Source organism: Salmo salar, chromosome ssa09, assembly GCF_905237065.1.
Source record: "Salmo salar chromosome ssa09, Ssal_v3.1, whole genome shotgun sequence".
NCBI classification, from domain to species: domain Eukaryota; kingdom Metazoa; phylum Chordata; class Actinopteri; order Salmoniformes; family Salmonidae; genus Salmo; species Salmo salar.
The window spans coordinates 119776577-119793304 of NC_059450.1; positions in this window are offsets into that span (position 1 = coordinate 119776577).

Below are 16728 nucleotides of genomic sequence, written 5' to 3' on the forward strand. Positions count from 1 at the left end.
ACAAATTCCTCACTTCGTGGTCTTATTTTCGTGGACATTTTCACTTCTTCCTCTCTGCCGAAACTAACGCCCTACTTCCACTCCTGGTTGTATATATACTGAACAAAAATATAAACACAACATGTAAAGTGTTGGTCCCATGTTTCCTGAGCTGACATATAATAAGATCCCAGAAATGTTCCATACAGTACGCTCTCATATTTTGAGCACAAATTTGTTTACATCCCTGTTAGTGAGCATTTCTCCTTTGCCAAGATAATCCATCCACCTGACAGGTGTGGCATATCAAGAAACTGATTAAATAGCATGATCATTACACAGGTGCACCTTGTGCTGTGGACAATAAAAGGCCACTCTAAAATGTGCAGTTTTGTCACACAACACAATGCCACAGATGTCTCAAGTTTTGAGGAAGCGTGCAATTGGCATTCTGCCTGCAGGAATGTCCACCAGAGCTGTTGCCAGAGAATTTAATGTTCATTTCTCTACCATAAGCCAATGTCGTTTTAGAGAATTTGGCAGTACGTCCAACCGGCCTCACAACAGCAGACCACGTGTAACCACACCAGCCCAGGACCTCCACATCCGGCTTCTTCACCTGCGGGATCGTCTGGGGGGGTGCTCCCCAGTGGGTGCGGAGTCATGTGAAATCCATAGATTAAGACCTATAACATTTATTTAAATTAAAATGAATGGTAACTCAGTCAAATCTTTGAAATTGTTGCATGTTGCGTTTATATTTTTGGTAGTATCTGTTCTAATGCTGCATTCCTAACTAAGTGGGAAGGTGGTTATTACCCGTTGTGAAGTCGTAAATGCCAGTTGGATGCATTATTGTGCTTTGAACTCATTGAGAAACACTGATTGGCTAATGGCTAACAAGCTGTGTCAACTAAAAGTGTAGGGCTGTAACCGTTAGTCCAAATAGTTGCAAATAGTTGTGTTTTGCAACGGAATTAAGAGTTTCTATTGGACAAATTCAGTTAGATCCCTCCTCGTTTCATTCTGTTTGCTTTCGTTTTGCAAAAGAATCAGCGTAATGACTATGTCCCCAGTTATCACGCGTGTAAACAAATTATATATATTTTTGGTTGTATTTAACTGCCGAAAATGCTGTTATCAAAGTCATTTCCTTAGTAGGTGTGATGTCAGAGGTCAGCGTGTGGGAGAAGTCGGAGCTCAGGGATGATAAAGTTTCCCACTAGTAATTACCCGTTGAAGCGGCATTCAAGTGGATTTTCCCCAGTTGTATGTGGTAAATACCACCTTCCCACTTAGTTATTTACCCAGCATTACACATCTCCCTCAGAACAGATTAAGCATCTGAAGCAATTACGCAAGATTTGACTTCTGTCTTTCTGAGATGAAATCTCAGGTAAAAACACACAGGCCCACACACTGTCTTGTTGCTCACCCCTTGGTCCTTAGTAAGCTCTCCCCCTCATTTGAACACGGTTGTCTCCCCTCTATTTCAGGGCTCACTCTACAAGATTCTAAGATTTGTTTGTATATGACTGAGTGTTTGTATCGGCCGCTTTGTCTTTTGAAGATAATGCTTGATTATTCTCAGACCCTGTACTGTTGTCCTGAGTGAGAGCAGTTCAAGACCACCGAATAGAGAACGAGGTAAAAGCTACAGAATACAATTTTAAAGGTGCAATCTGCAATACTTACTGTCTATTCAACAAAGTATATATCCATTGATTGATGAAGAATAGTGACGAATCAAGGATTGCGGCTTCACGCAGCATCGGCAGCGAAGTTCAATCATCTATTGCGGTCTACAGGCCATACAGCACATACAACGGCATGGCTGTCCGTCACAAAGCGTGATGTTCAAAGAGGAACCATTGAGGTTGCATCATCTAATTGTGGTGCCACCTGACCTGGGGCTGGTCATGTGTGATGGCTGCAGCCTGCAGGCCGTGGCGGGGTCTCTGTCATCAAGGCTTAATCCTGCAGCCTTTAGCTTCAGTAAACACTCCATGATGTTCACACACTTAGTCAACAACACACAGATACACACAGTGTTGAATTTCAAGCCGCATGAGCCCGTACTTAGTGAGTAAGCCCATGATCTGAGGTGCAAGTCTCACACAAAGAGAAATGCATGTAGGCTACTTTGTGTGTGAGTTTAAAGGTCAGTCCTGGGTCTTATAAATCAGGGCACACCGTAGCAAAACACTTTGCAACGGAATACTAAAACGGGTTTTTTATTGGACAAGTTCAGGAAGTCCCTTCCTGTTTCAATAGGTTTTGAATAATTTGGGTGCCTAATGAATATGACCCTGATGGTTAGTTTGGCTTTAGTTTACGATTGTGTCTCCTGATCCCTGTACCACAGAGGTACATGCTCTTAGGGACACTCACAGTCATGTCCTGTCTACTCCCCATTGCTATACACTTTTCTTTAGTTGATACAGACCAACCTGTTTGCAAAATGAGATGAAGGATATGACACAGTAGCATGTGCAAACAAACCTACACACACGTACACACGTACATATACTTACACACACACACACACACACACCCCTAGGCTCTTCTCTCTGTATATTTTGGTGTGGCAATTTCCTCTGGGCTCCAATCCCCTAAGTGGTTGAAACTTCCTATTTATATGTCTGGCGTTATAAAACTTGAATCTATACTAAACACCATACCACCTCCCTACCCCTCTACTCACTTTCCATCTCTGCATCTGTCCCTCTATCTATACCCTCCTCTCATATTTTTATTTCTCTCTCTTTCTTTTTTTGGACTTTTTCATTGTGATGTTTTCTCCACCATATCAGTGTCTTCTTTTAAAACCTCTTACTTTGGCCCATGAACAAGGCTGCCAGACACTCTCCTGCTGTTTTTACATATGGAAACAGGGCTCTCTCGGAATATACTGTCTGAGTCCATACAGCCAGCTGGGTTCTCAGTTCATCGCACAGACAGGAATAAATATCTTCAGGAAGTAGAAGGGCGGGGGTGTATGTTTCACGATTAGCTGATCATGGTGTGATTGTGATAACATACAGGAACTCAAGTCCTTTTGTTCACCGACCTAGAATACCTCACAATGCCGACCATATTACCTCCCAAGAGAATTCTCTTCGGTTATAGTCACAGCCATGTATATTCCCCCTCAAGCCAATACCACGACGACCCTCAAAGAACTTCACTGGACTTTATGCAAACTGGAAACCACATATCCTGAGGCCGCATTTATTGTAGCTGGGGATTTTAACAAAGCAAATTTGAGGAAAACGCTACCGAAGTTCTATCAACACATTGACTGTAGAACTCGTGCTGCTAAAACACTCGACCACTGCTACTCCAACTTCCGGGATGCCTACAAGGCCCTCCCCCGCCCTCCCTTCGGCAAATCTGATCACAACTCCATTTTGTGCCTCCCTTCCTATAGGCAGAAACTCAAACAGGAAGTACCCGTGGTAAGGACTATTCAACGCTGGTCTGACCAAACGTAATCCACGCTTCAAGATTGTTTTGATGACGCGGACTGGGACATGTTCCGGGTAGCCTCTGAGAATAACATTGATTGATACGGTGACTGAGTTTATCAAGAAGTGTATAGGAGATGTTGTACCCACTGTGACTATTAAAACCTACCATAACCAGAAACCGTGGATAGATGGCAGCATTTGCGCAAAACTGAAAGTGCAAACCACAGCATATAACCATGGCAATGTTACTGGGAATATGGCCGAATACAAACAGTGTAGTTATTCCCTCCGTAAGGCAATCAAACAGACAAAACATCAGCACAGAGACAAAGTGGAGTCGCAATTACAACGGCTCAGACACGAGACGTATGTGGCAGGGTCTACAGACAATCACGGACTACTAAGGGAAAACCAGCCACGTCGCGGACACCGACGTCTTGCTTCCGGACAAGCTAAACACCTTCTTCGCCCGCTTTGAGGATAACACAGTGCCACCTACGCGGCCCGCCACCAAGGACTGTGGGCTCTCCTTCTCCAGGTGAGCAAGACATTTAAGCATGTTAACCCTCACAAGGCTGCCGGCCCAGACGGCATCCCTAGCCGCATCCTCAGAGCATGCGGAGACCAGCTGACTGGAGTGTTTAAGGACATATTCAATCTCTCCCTATCCCAGTCTGCTGTCCCCACTTGCTTCAAGATGTCCACCATTGTTCCCATACCCAATAAATCAAAGGTAATAGAAGCACTCACTTCTGTCATCATGAAGTGCTTTGAGAGACTAGTCAAGGATCATATCACCTCTACCTTACCTGACACCCTAGACCCACTTCAATTTGCTTACCGCCCCAATAGATCCAGAGACTATGCTATCGCCATCGCACCGCACACTGCTCTGTCCCATCTGGACAAGAGGAATACTAAGTAAGAATGCTGTTCATTGACTATAGCTCAGCATTCAACACCATAGTACCCTCCAAGTTCATCATTAAGCTCGTGGCCCATGGGTCTCAACCCCGACCTGTGCAACTGGGTCCTGGACTTCCTGATGGGCCGCCTCCAGGTGGTGAAGGTAGGAAACAACATCTCCACTACTCTGATCCTCAACACAAGGGTGTGTGCTCAGCCCCCTCCTGTACTTCCTGTTCACCCATGACTGCATGGCCATGCACGCCTCCATCTCAATCATCAAGTTTGCAGACAACACAACAGTAGTGGGCCTGATTACCAACAATAATGAGACAGCCTACAAGAAGAAGGCGAGGAGTGTGGTGCCAAAAAAAATAACCTCTCACTCAACGTCAACAAAACAAAGGAGCTGATCGTGGACTTCAGGAAACTGCAAAGGGAGCGCCCCCCTATCAACATCGACGGGACCACAGTGGAGAAGGTGGAAAGCTTCAAGTTCCTCGACCTACACATCACTGACAAGCTGAAATGGTCCACCCACACAGACATTGTGGTGAAGAAGGCGCAACAGCGCCTCTTCAACCTCAGGAGGCGGAAGAAATTTGGCTTGGCACCTAAAAACCTCACAAACTTTTACAGATGCACAATTGAGAGCATCCTGTCGGGCTGTATCAATGCCTGGTACGACAACTGCACCACCCACCCTCTCCAGAGGGAGGTGCGTTCTGCCCAACGCATCACTGGGGGCAAACTACCTGCCCTCCAGGACACCTACAGCACCCGATGTCACAGGAAGGCCAAAAATATCATCAGGGACAACAACTACCCAAGCCACTGCCTGTTCACCCGGCTATCATCCAGAAGGCGAGGTCAGTACAGGTGCATCAAAACTGGGACCGAGAAACTGAAAAACAGCTTCTATCTCAATGCCATCAGACTGTTAAATAGCCATCAGTAGCACCTTAAAGGCTTCTGCACCTATATACATAGACTTGAAATTACTGGTCACTTTAATAATGTTTACATATTTTGCATTACTCACCTCATATGTATATACTGTATTCTATTCTATTCTACTGTATTTAAGTCTATGCTGCTCCGACATTGCTCATTCAAATATTTATATATTCTTAATTCCATTCCTTTACTTTGGATTTGTGTGTATTGTGTGTATTTTTGTGAAATTGTTAGATATTACTCCACTGTTGGAGCTAGAAACACAAGCATTTCGCTACACCCGCAATAACATCTACTAAACACGTGTATGTGACCAATACAATTTGATTTGATGTGATATGTTAATTTGACAGCCCCCTCTTGGCAATACTTGACACGATAGCCCTTGTTCTCACTAAAATACAAGATACATAGGCTTGTTTGACATGAGTTCTCCTTACTCCTTTTCCAATGAGTGATTTTTTTTTCATTTTGATCTATTTGATTGCTTTGTGAATCCTGGTATCTTTCTCTCTCTCTAGTTCTCTTTCTTTCTTTTTGTATTTTTCTCTCTCTCTCACTCCCCCTCTCTTCTGGTTCCTGGTGCCTCTCCTCTGGTGCTGCTATACCCGGCCCTGGCTCTTCTAGATCTTCTCTGATATGTCGGAGCTGTGAAGGCAGGAAATTAAACCTTTTTTCTCCCACCATCGTTCCCTTTATCAGGCCACGGCTTGGTTCTCAGACCCACCGCTTGCCTAATGAACTCATTTTAGCACACTGAGAATGCAATCTTATCGCCACACACGTCCCCCTCTCCTCTCCTCTTCTGCTGCTGCCTCCTCAATCCTCCATCCACAGGTCATATTATTGTTTCCAGAATGCCAAGAACTTCCCCCTATCTGCTTTTTCATTAAAGGCGTGAGGGAGAGAGAGAAAGAGAGAGGGAGGGAGAGGGGGGAGAGAGAGAGGGGGATAGAGAGGGGGATAGAGAGAGAGAGAGACGGGGAGCAGGAGTGAGAGATGCCTTATGTGGGATTGGGCTTTATGACTTAAGGCAGTCTATGGCTCTAAAACAGTAGCTTGATTTAAGCCAACCATTTCTCATTACTTTGGAGAGATTTGCATTCATATCTACAATTAACTACCTTTTCGTTCATTGATTATAGCCGGACCTGTTATAGCCGGACCTGTTACCTGCACATATAACCTGGGGGTTGTAAGTACATCAATTAAACGATAACAGCAAAGCAAACAGAACACTGCAAGCATCTCATGATCAAAGCGTTCAGTCCCAAAATATTCTCAAAGTGTAATGTCAAATCATACATTCTTACAGTATGTATATTTTTTTATTGTAAGTTTCATGAAACATTAACAATCTACAATAACCTCTGATCAAAACTCTTCCTTTTGATTGGGAGAACATCACAAGGGAGCTTGTTCAAATACTGGCACTGTAGCAAAGTAACTGTGCCAATACAATGCTGCTTGTTTGCCGGAGGTCTCAGCTCTTAAGTTTCTCAGGCAAAGAAAGGAAGAGAGAGGGATAGAGTAAGTTGATCATCTACATGTACAGTATATGTTGAGAATGCTATAGGCTTTTTTACCCTTACTAGCATGGTCATTCTCTTTAGTGCCACCAGAACAATCATGAAGGCATGGCAACGCCTCTTCTCCCTCAGGAGGCTGAAACTATTTGGCATGGCCTCTCAGATCCTCAGGAAATTTTACAGGTGCACCATTGAGAGCATCCTGACTGGTTGTAATCACCCCATCTGGTATGACAACTGCACCGCCCGCAACTGGAAGGCCCTACAGAGCGTGTTGCAGATGGCCCAGCACATCACCGAGGCGAGCTCCCAGCCATCCAGGATGTACATGCCAGGCAGTGTCTGAGAAAGGCCACCTAGGACATGGACTGTTCTCCGTGCTCCCGTCCGGGAGGCGGTAATGGTGCATCAAGGCTCAGACAAACAGACTCCTAAACAGCTTCTATCCCCTGGCCATAAGACTGTTAAATGGCCAACTACTGCTCCTCTCCCACAGACTATCCACACTGACTCTATGCCCATCCACAGGTCTCCACCCACTCAGACACAACCTACGCTGCAGCTAAAATGATAATTGATTAGATGTATTACTCCATTAAACTGCTCTCCATTGAGTACATTTACATTTGAGTCATTTAGCAGATGCTCTTATCCAGAGCGACTTAAAGGAGCAATTATGGTTAAGTGCCTTGCTCAAGGGCACATGAACAGATTTTACACCTAGTCAGCTCGGGGATTCAAACATCAAATCAAATCAAATCAATTTATATAGCCCTTCTTACATCAGCTGATATCTCAAAGTGCTGTACAGAAACCCTGCCTAAAACCCCAAACAGCAAGTAATGCAGGTGTAGAAGCACAGTGGCTAGGAAAAACTCCCTAGAAAGGCCAAAACCGAGGAAGAAACCTAGAGAGGAACCAGGCTATGAGGGGTGGCCAGTTCTCTTCTGGCTGTGCCGAGTGGAGATTATAACAGAACATGGCTAAGATGTTCAAATGTTCATAAATGACTAGCATGGTCAAATAATAATATTCACAGTAGTTGTCGAGGGTGCAACAAGTCAGCACCTCAAGAGTAAATGTCAGTTGGCTTTTCATAGCCGATCATTGAGAGTATCTCTACCACTCTCTAGAGAGTTGAAAACAGCAGGTCTGGGACAGGTAGCATGTCTGGTGAACAGGTCAGGGTTCTATAGCCGCAGGCGGAAAAGTTGAAACTGGAGCAGCAGCACGGCCAGGTGGACTGGGGACAGCAAGGAGTCATCATGCCAGGTAGTCCTGAGGCATGGCCCTAGAGCTCAGGTCGAAAGAAAGAAAGAAAGAAAGAAAGAAAGAAAGAAAGAAAGAAAGAAAGAAAGAAAGAAAGAAAGAAAGAAAGAAAGAGAATTAGAGAGAGCATACTTAAATTCAAACAGGACACCGGATAAGACAGGAGAAATACTCCAGACATAACAGACTGACCCTAGCCCCCCCAACACAAACTACTGCAGCATAAATACTGGAGGCTGAGACAGGAGGGGTCAGGAGACACTGTGGCCCCATCCGAGGATACCCCCGTACAGGGCCAAACAGGCAGGATATAACCCCACCCACTTTGCCAAAGCACAGCCCCCACACCACTAGAGGGATAGCTTCAACCACCAACTTACCATCCTGAGACAAGGCCGAGTATAGCCCGCAAAGATCTCCGCCACGGCACAACACAAGGGGGGAGCCAACCCAGACAGGAAGACCACGTCAGTGACTCAACCCACTCAAGTGACGCACCCCTCCTAGGGACGGCATGGAAGAACACCAGTAAGCCAGTGACTCAGCCCCTGAAATAGGGTTAGAGGCAGAGAATCCCAGTGGAGAGAGGGGAACCGGCCAGGCAGAGACAGCAAGGGCGGTTCGTTGCTCCAGAGCCTTTGCGTTCACCTTCACACTCCTGGGCCAGACTACACTCAATCATAGGACCTACTGAAGAGATGAGTCTTCAGTAAAGACTTAAAGGTTGAGACCGAGTCTGCGTCTCTCACATGGGTAGGCAGACCATTCCATAAAAATGGAGCTCTATAGGAGAAAGCCCTGCCTCCAGCTGTTTGCTTAGAAATTCTAGGGACAATTAGGAGGCCTGCGTCTTGTGACCGTAGCGTACGTGTAGGTATGTACGGCAGGACCAAATCGGAAAGATAGGTAGGAGCAAGCCCATGTAATGCTTTGTAGGTTAGCAGTAAAACCTTGAAATCAGCCCTTGCCTTAACAGGAAGCCAGTGTAGGGAGGCTAGCACTGGAGTAATATGATCAAATTTTTTGATTCTAGTCAGGATTCTAGCAGCCGTATTTAGCACTAACTGAAGTTTATTTAGTGCTTTATCCGGGTAGCCGGAAAGTAGAGCACTGCAGTAGTCCAACCTAGAAGTAACAAAAGCATGGATTAATTTTTCTGCATCAATTTTGGACAGAAGGTTTCTGATTTTTGCAATGTTACGTAGATGGAAAAAAGCTGTCCTTGAAACAGTCTTGATATGTTCTTCAAAAGAGAGATCAGGGTCCAGAGTAACGCCGAGGTCCTTCACAGTTTTATTTGAGACGACTGTACAACCATCAAGATTAATTGTAAGATTCAACAGAAGATCTCTTTGTTTCTTGGGACCTAGAACAAGCATCTCTGTTTTGTCCGAGTTTAAAAATAGAAAGTTTGCAGCCATCCATTTCCTTATGTCTGAAACACAGGCTTCTAGCGAGGGCAATTTTGGGGCTTCACCATGTTTCATTGAAATGTACAGCTGTGTGTCATCCGCATAGCAGTGAAATTTAACATTATGTTTTCGAATGACATCCCCAAGAGGTAAAATATAGAGTGAAAACAATAGTGGTCCTAAAACGGAACCTTGAGGAACCCCCGAAATGTACAGCTGATTTGTCAGAGGACAAACCATTCACAGAGACAAACTGATATATTTCCGACAGATAAGATCTAAACCAGGCCAGAACTTGTCCGTGTAGACCAATTTGGGTTTCCAATCTCTCCAAAAGAATGTGGTGATCGATGGTATCAAAAGCAGCACTAAGATCTAGGAGCACGAGGACAGATGCAGAGCCTCGGTCTGATGCCATTAAAAGGTAATTTACCACCTTCACAAGTGCAGTCTCAGTGCTATGATGGGGTCTAAAACCAGACTGAAGCTTTTGAATATACATTGTTTGTCTTTAGGAAGGCAGTGAGTTGCTGCACAACAGCTTTTTCCAAAATTTTTTGAGAGGAATGGAAGATTCGATATAGGGCGATAGTTTTTTATATTTTCTGGGTCAAGATTTGGCAATTTCAAGAGAGGCTTTATTACTGCCACTTTTAGTGAGTTTGGTACACATCCGGTGGATAGAGAGCCGTTTATTATGTTCAACATAGGAGGGCCAAGACAATCTTTCAGTTACTGACCAAACGCATTTAACCGTTAGGCTACCTGCTGATTATTTATTGCTGTTAGTATTTACAGTGCCTTCAGGAAGTATTCCCACTCCTTGACGTATTACACATTTTGTCTTGTTATAGTCTGAATTAAAAATGGATAAAAACATTATAATAATTCACCCATCTATACACAATACCTCATAATGACAAAGTGAAAACCTGTTTTTAGAAATTGTTGCACATTTATTGAAAATGAAATACAGAAATATATAATTTACATAAGTATTCACACCCCTGAGTCCGTACTGTGTAGAAGCACCTTTGGCAGCGATTACAGCTGTGAGTCTTTCTGGGTAAGTCTCTAAGAGATTTCCACACCTGGATTGTGCAACATTTTCCCATGACTCTTTTCAGAATTCTTGAAGCTCTGTCAAATCGGTTGTTGAACATTGCTAGACAACAATTTTCAAGTCTTGTCATAGATTTTCAAGTAGTTTTAAGTCAAAACTGTAACTTACGGATAATTATAGATAATTGTAAATGTGGGGTACCGAGATGAGGTAGTCATTAAAAATCATGTTAAACTATATTATCGCACACAGCGTGTTGTATATTCCATTTGCACAACAGCATGTGAAATTTATTGTCAATCAGTGTTGCTTCCTAAGTGGACAGTTTGATTTCACAGAAGTGTGATTGACTTGGAGTTACATTGTGTTGTTTAAGTGGGAGCATGCCCAGGCGTTGTAGGGAGGTCATACAGGCACGTGGAGGCCACACACACTACTGAGCCTCATTTTGACTTGTTTTATGGACATTACATCAAAGTTGGATCAGCCTATAGTGTGGTTTTCCACTTTAATTTTTAGTGTGACTCCAAATCCAGACCTCCATGGGTTGATAAATTGGATTTCCATTGATTATTTTTGTGTGATTTTGTTGTCAGCACATTCAACTATGTGAAGATAAAAGTATTTAATAAGATTATTTCTTTCATTCAGATCTAGGATGTGTTGTTTAAGTGTTCCCTTTATTTTTTTGAGCAGTATATATATTCACAGTATTATGAATGAATTGTGGTTTATTTGGTACCATTTCGTAGTGTGAGTGATTTTACTAATTGCATTAGTACTGTACAAAGTTAGAGGTGCGCTATTTGATAGATTTCCCCTCGGGCTCCAGTGGGGAGACCTGAGGTCAACCTACCCCCGCCCCCTCCCCATCTCGTACTTCTGAGTGGGAGACCTTCCCAGGCAGTAGCCTGCCTAGCTCACAAACTAGAATCAGGGCGCCCACTCCGACAAGGTTAATTGACCCACAGTCCCACACGGTGATATGATATCATTGACATGACGTGCAAATGAGCGATAGAAAACCAAATGAATTAGCAAAACGATCCTCAAGGCTTAATTTTGCTTATTCATGATCAAATCTGAAGCTGGTTTTGTTTATGTTACAGCTCACTCAGGTGTCAACCTGAGTACAACATAGTAAATGAAAATCCGGGACATTCAAATTAGTATGATGTGTTTTGTTTGGTATGGTATGTATTAATTTGGAGATGTCCATCATCGATTTCGTATGATGTGTTACAAATTACAATTGATATGGTATGTTCTTTATTACAATTCGTATGATATATTACGAATTGCAAAATGTTGTGTCTAACGTTAGCTAGGTGGCTAATGCTAATGTTAGCTGGGTGGCTAACGTTAGCTAGGCTTGGGGTTAGGGGTTAAGGTTAGGGTTAAGGTAAGGAGTTTGGTTAAAGGATTAAGGTTAGGGTAATAGTTAGCTAACATGCTAAGTAGTTGCAAAGTAGGTCAAAAGTAGTAAGTAGTTGCAAAGTTGCTCATTAGATAAAATGCTAAAGTTGTCCATGACGAGATGTGAACACGCAACCCTGACCAATCACCCTCCCTTCTGTCTTATGTAACCATACCAAAAGTAACATATCATACTAATTTGAGTGTTCCTGATTTTCATTTACTATGTTTTGTCTAGTCTATGAGACCAGGCTGCAGCTGTAGGGTGAACCGGTGAAGTTTCCCCGAGACACTGATTTGGGGTCAGTTTTGCATATTCCAAAGTGATGGTTAAGGTTAGAATCAGGGTAGGGGAGGCTGATCCTAGATTTGTATCTATGGGAAATTTCACCCCGGAGCGTGTCTCTTAGAGGTTGGTTCATTGCTATAGGCCTACCTGCTATGCAGCTGTGGACCAGCTCCCTGTCCACTCTCACTGCCTTGGCTAAGGGGTCAAACCTGGCCAGCCTGTAGCCCAGGTCAGAGCTCACCATCTGATGCGAAAGGTCAAAGGTAATTGGAAGACAAGAGATGCATACTGTATCCTCATGATGTATCAAGTAGGCCTACTAAAAGCATATTGGTCATGTTTGAGATCAACTACATTGCAGTCGGCTACTGCAGACTGACTGATCTCCAAATCACCTTGCATGATAAATAGTCTCTCATTATTATTTTTAGAACAGTCAGTCTGCTCAGTTGGTGATCTGCGATTAATGAAGATGTATGTATGCTCTCAGAATAGGGCCATTGTCTTCCATTATGCAAATAGAGACGAGCCTGCATTCAAACCTAGTGAAATTCCCACCTTCTTAATTTGGCCCCAATCGTCTACATGGACAGAGCCCTTCCTCTCAGGGTACAGCACTAGAAGCACCACCTTCACACCTTGACTGACAGGGAGGTGGTGAGGTGTATCCTGGGAGCTAAGGAGCTCCACTATAATTGGTTGGTCCAGTCAGGACAGACAGCGATGGCGCAGGTGCTCCAGTGTGAAACATAGGAACAAGATGGACGCCCGCCGCTCCCCTCCCAGGGCCTCCGCCTCTGTAGAAGATAAATATTGTCTTAGATTAGCAATTAATTAATTAGCCAATTTTTTGGCAAGTCTTGGTAATGAAACTTTTGTGTACGACTACTGGTTCCATAAAAAACTGCAGGAGTGTATGTAATACGCACTGTATGTATGTTGTATGACCAGTAATGATCAGTATGGTCCTACTGTTTTTTAGTTTGGCCTCTTACCTTTCCCCTACCACCATGCCTCTCACCCAGCAGTGTGTTGCCTGCTCCGCTCAGGCTCGCTCTGTACAGCTGAACACAGGCAGCCCCTGCAGCAGACAGGTCCCTGCGCTCGTGAGGCTGCAGCCCCCCCTGGTGGCCCGGTGAGAGGGTTTCTAACTCCATGTCCACCACTCCCAGGGCCCATCCAGCTGTGTCCCTCACAGGGAGCACCAGTACGCCCCAAACAACACATAGTGCCCAATCTGGGAGGTGTCACAGCACTGGAACAGGTAGATCTACATTAGCCTGAACTCCTATGATCATTGTCATGTTTTGTATACGCAGCAGAAACATATCTAGTATCAGGCTAGAACTTCATGTGGACACTGGATGAGGACAATCACAGTAGTTCCATAGACTGTCATATGCTGGTAGATCAATGTGTCACTACAGTGGTTTGACATTGCATTGCAGTACTGGCAAAGCCATACATTACAGACTAAAACAGGTCCAATGATTTACCTGGAGAAGTGATCTGAGCGGCATAAGGTAGGAGGAGGGGAGAGCCAATGGGAGCGACTAGAACCACCCTCCATCACCATCATCTTCCTCAGAGAGTAGTCACCGCCCTGTAAATGGTGCTCATTAGCCTACTTAAAGTTGGTTTGATATCCCATTTGGTAACTTCTGTGTACCTGAACTTGTGGTTAAGCTAATGTTGGGGTGATATGTCTGTTTAAATGGTTTATTTAGTGTATGAATGCTGTGTATACAAAGTAGCCTGTATTGGATTGATGTTAGCGTATTCTGTCCATCTGAAGGCTCCATCAGATAGGTGGTGATACTGTGAATGGCAGAGAGACTGCTGTGTAGCCAGAGTGAGGCACTCTCCACAATGTGCAGTATGCTGCAGCGAGTCACCACATACTGGAGAGCTCTGCTGAATTCACTGCTCACACCTCTGGGCAAAAACAGGATATCATTACTGATTCAAAGCCAATGAGCTATTGAATGGTGTTTTTAGGATATTTACTTCCTCATTGAATACTCCTTGAGCTTTATAGAAATATCGACCTGAATTGTATACTGCATAATACAGCCATTCTGGCCAGGTCCCAGATCTGTTTGTGCTGTCTTGCTAACTCCTGTGGTCATTGTCAGCCAAATGTTGGTAAGACAGCACAAACAGATCTGGGAGCAGCAATTCCTCTCACCTGGTTGAAGTCTATCTCATGGCGTGAGAACAGGTGTGTGTCGTGTGAATCTCAGAGTGTGTCAAGACCCAGCACCCCAATAGCTCGTCCCTGCCCTCTGGGGTCCAATATGGGAATGGCGATAAACGAGCCATAACACTGTGAAGACTTGTTAAAAATGTAGACCCCTCCGTGAACGCCCACTCTGTGCACGTGTACTGGACTACAGCGCTCTATGGCTGAGAAACTACAGCAGGGAGCAACAGTAAAAGAGATAGTCCGAGATCCTACAATGAGAGCGAGAGATGATAGCTACAATAACAGGGTTCTGAAAGAATTTCATGTGCTCCCAAAAACCAAAAGAAACTGTAACATTTCAGATCTGCCTATGGTTGAAACTGAAATGGCATTAGTGAGCGAGTGAGGGAGTGAGTGAGGACATAGAGGGGCTACAGGGTTAGAGGGGATGGTTTAAAGGCTAAAAAGACTTAAACCAACAAATAACACAGACGCGAGCTGCAGCTGACATGTTGCTATGGGTAAGACGGTTACACTAAAGGCTAGATTGATTGATTGACTGATTGTGTGATTGATTGGTTGATTGATGCGTCGTTGACAAGGGCAGCACTATCTCCAGACACTGACCTGACAGGGGCCTGGTGTGGCTGGGGCATCTTGTTGAGAACCAGCCGGGCATCCTCAGTAGTAGTATAGGCCACATAACGCTGCCTAGAGCCCTCTTCCTCCAGCAGGGCTACAGAGACACTCAACAGCTTCCCCTCCACATTCACCTCTGCATCCTGCCACACCATCCTGCCACACCATCCTGCCTGCCACACACAGTGTGGCTTAAAATCACATTTCTTTTATAAAGCCATTTTTATATCAGCAGTTGTCACACAATGCTTTACAGTAAAAAGTGGTTTACTGTGATCAGCTGGACAAACTACACAAACTGTCTTCAACAAATCCACATTCACCATAAGAGTCTAAGAAGAAATTATGCAATATAGAACCAAAACGGGTTCAGCGGCATGCTTATGACCAAGAGGATCAACAAGGTTCTATATAGAACCACAACTTATTTTAAGAAGTATACATATTATACAATATCATTCTATAGTATCTATCTCAGACTGTTGACTATTGTTTTATGCATCTGTATGCTACTGGCCAGCCATTAGGTTGAAGTGAATCTACAGTAATGTTGTCATGTCTGAAATGTACGGTGTTATTCCACTATTCTACATGTGTCAGACTCACTCTGAGCACGGCGCTAAACACGTCCCCATAAACAGGCTCCATCTGGGCTGAACCTCTTTGGGCTGCTCTCCCAATCCCCTGCAGCCAGGCCTGCCTGGTTGCCCCTCTACCCTGTCCTTGCCCCCTCGCAGCTCCACCAGGAAAGCCCTCAGTAAGGCCTGGAATTGTCCCAGAGAGATGACAGAGCAGCTGGAGAGAGGTGGCTCACCATGCTGCCAGGTATGAACAGAGCGGGCGGGGGGGGCATAAGAGAGAGAGTGTGGTTAAGGTTGAATGAAATGGACAGATAAAGTATTCACAGCACTCACAGGTGGTGGACTTAATCATCCCCCATAGCACAGCAGGCTACTTAAAAAAAATGACATCATTACAACTAGATCACTGGTAGTTCTCCTTGTAATGTGGTTGTAATCATGTCATTTCAGGCAGTTTTGCTTGCTGGGGTCTACTATGTTGGTTAACCTCCACAGCCAAGTCCCCGTGACCTCTGACCTCTCTGTAAGGCCCCTTCCTCTGCTGCATCCTTGTACATACTTAGCTCTCTACCTCCTCTTTGTCCACAGCTCCTCTAAACTCGCTGTCCCAGGAGAAGAAAAGAGACAACACCTCCTGTCCTCTTTCTGCCGGCTACACTAAAGGCAACACAGTAGACTCCATTATTTTAATTCTACACAGCCCATAAGGCCTAGGTACACAGTTGGGCACAGTTTGTGTATTTCACCACTGCTTGCTAAGTTGGAGTCCACAGGATAGAAATAGTAGGCCGGGAAAAGCCCCTCAGACCACGGCTATTGTACAGTGTAGCACAGTACACTAGTCATTACATTTCTATGGGCCACAGACAACTCCTTCACCGTCTCCTCTCGTCTCTCTTAAATCTCTTATCACCTGCTGCAGCCGGCACAGTGTCTCGCTCTCTTTGTCTCTGTAGCCAGCTTTGATGTGTCCAGCCAGGCTGTCCACCATAGCGCCACTGGATGCTATGCCCAGGAAGCTGAGCCCAAGCTG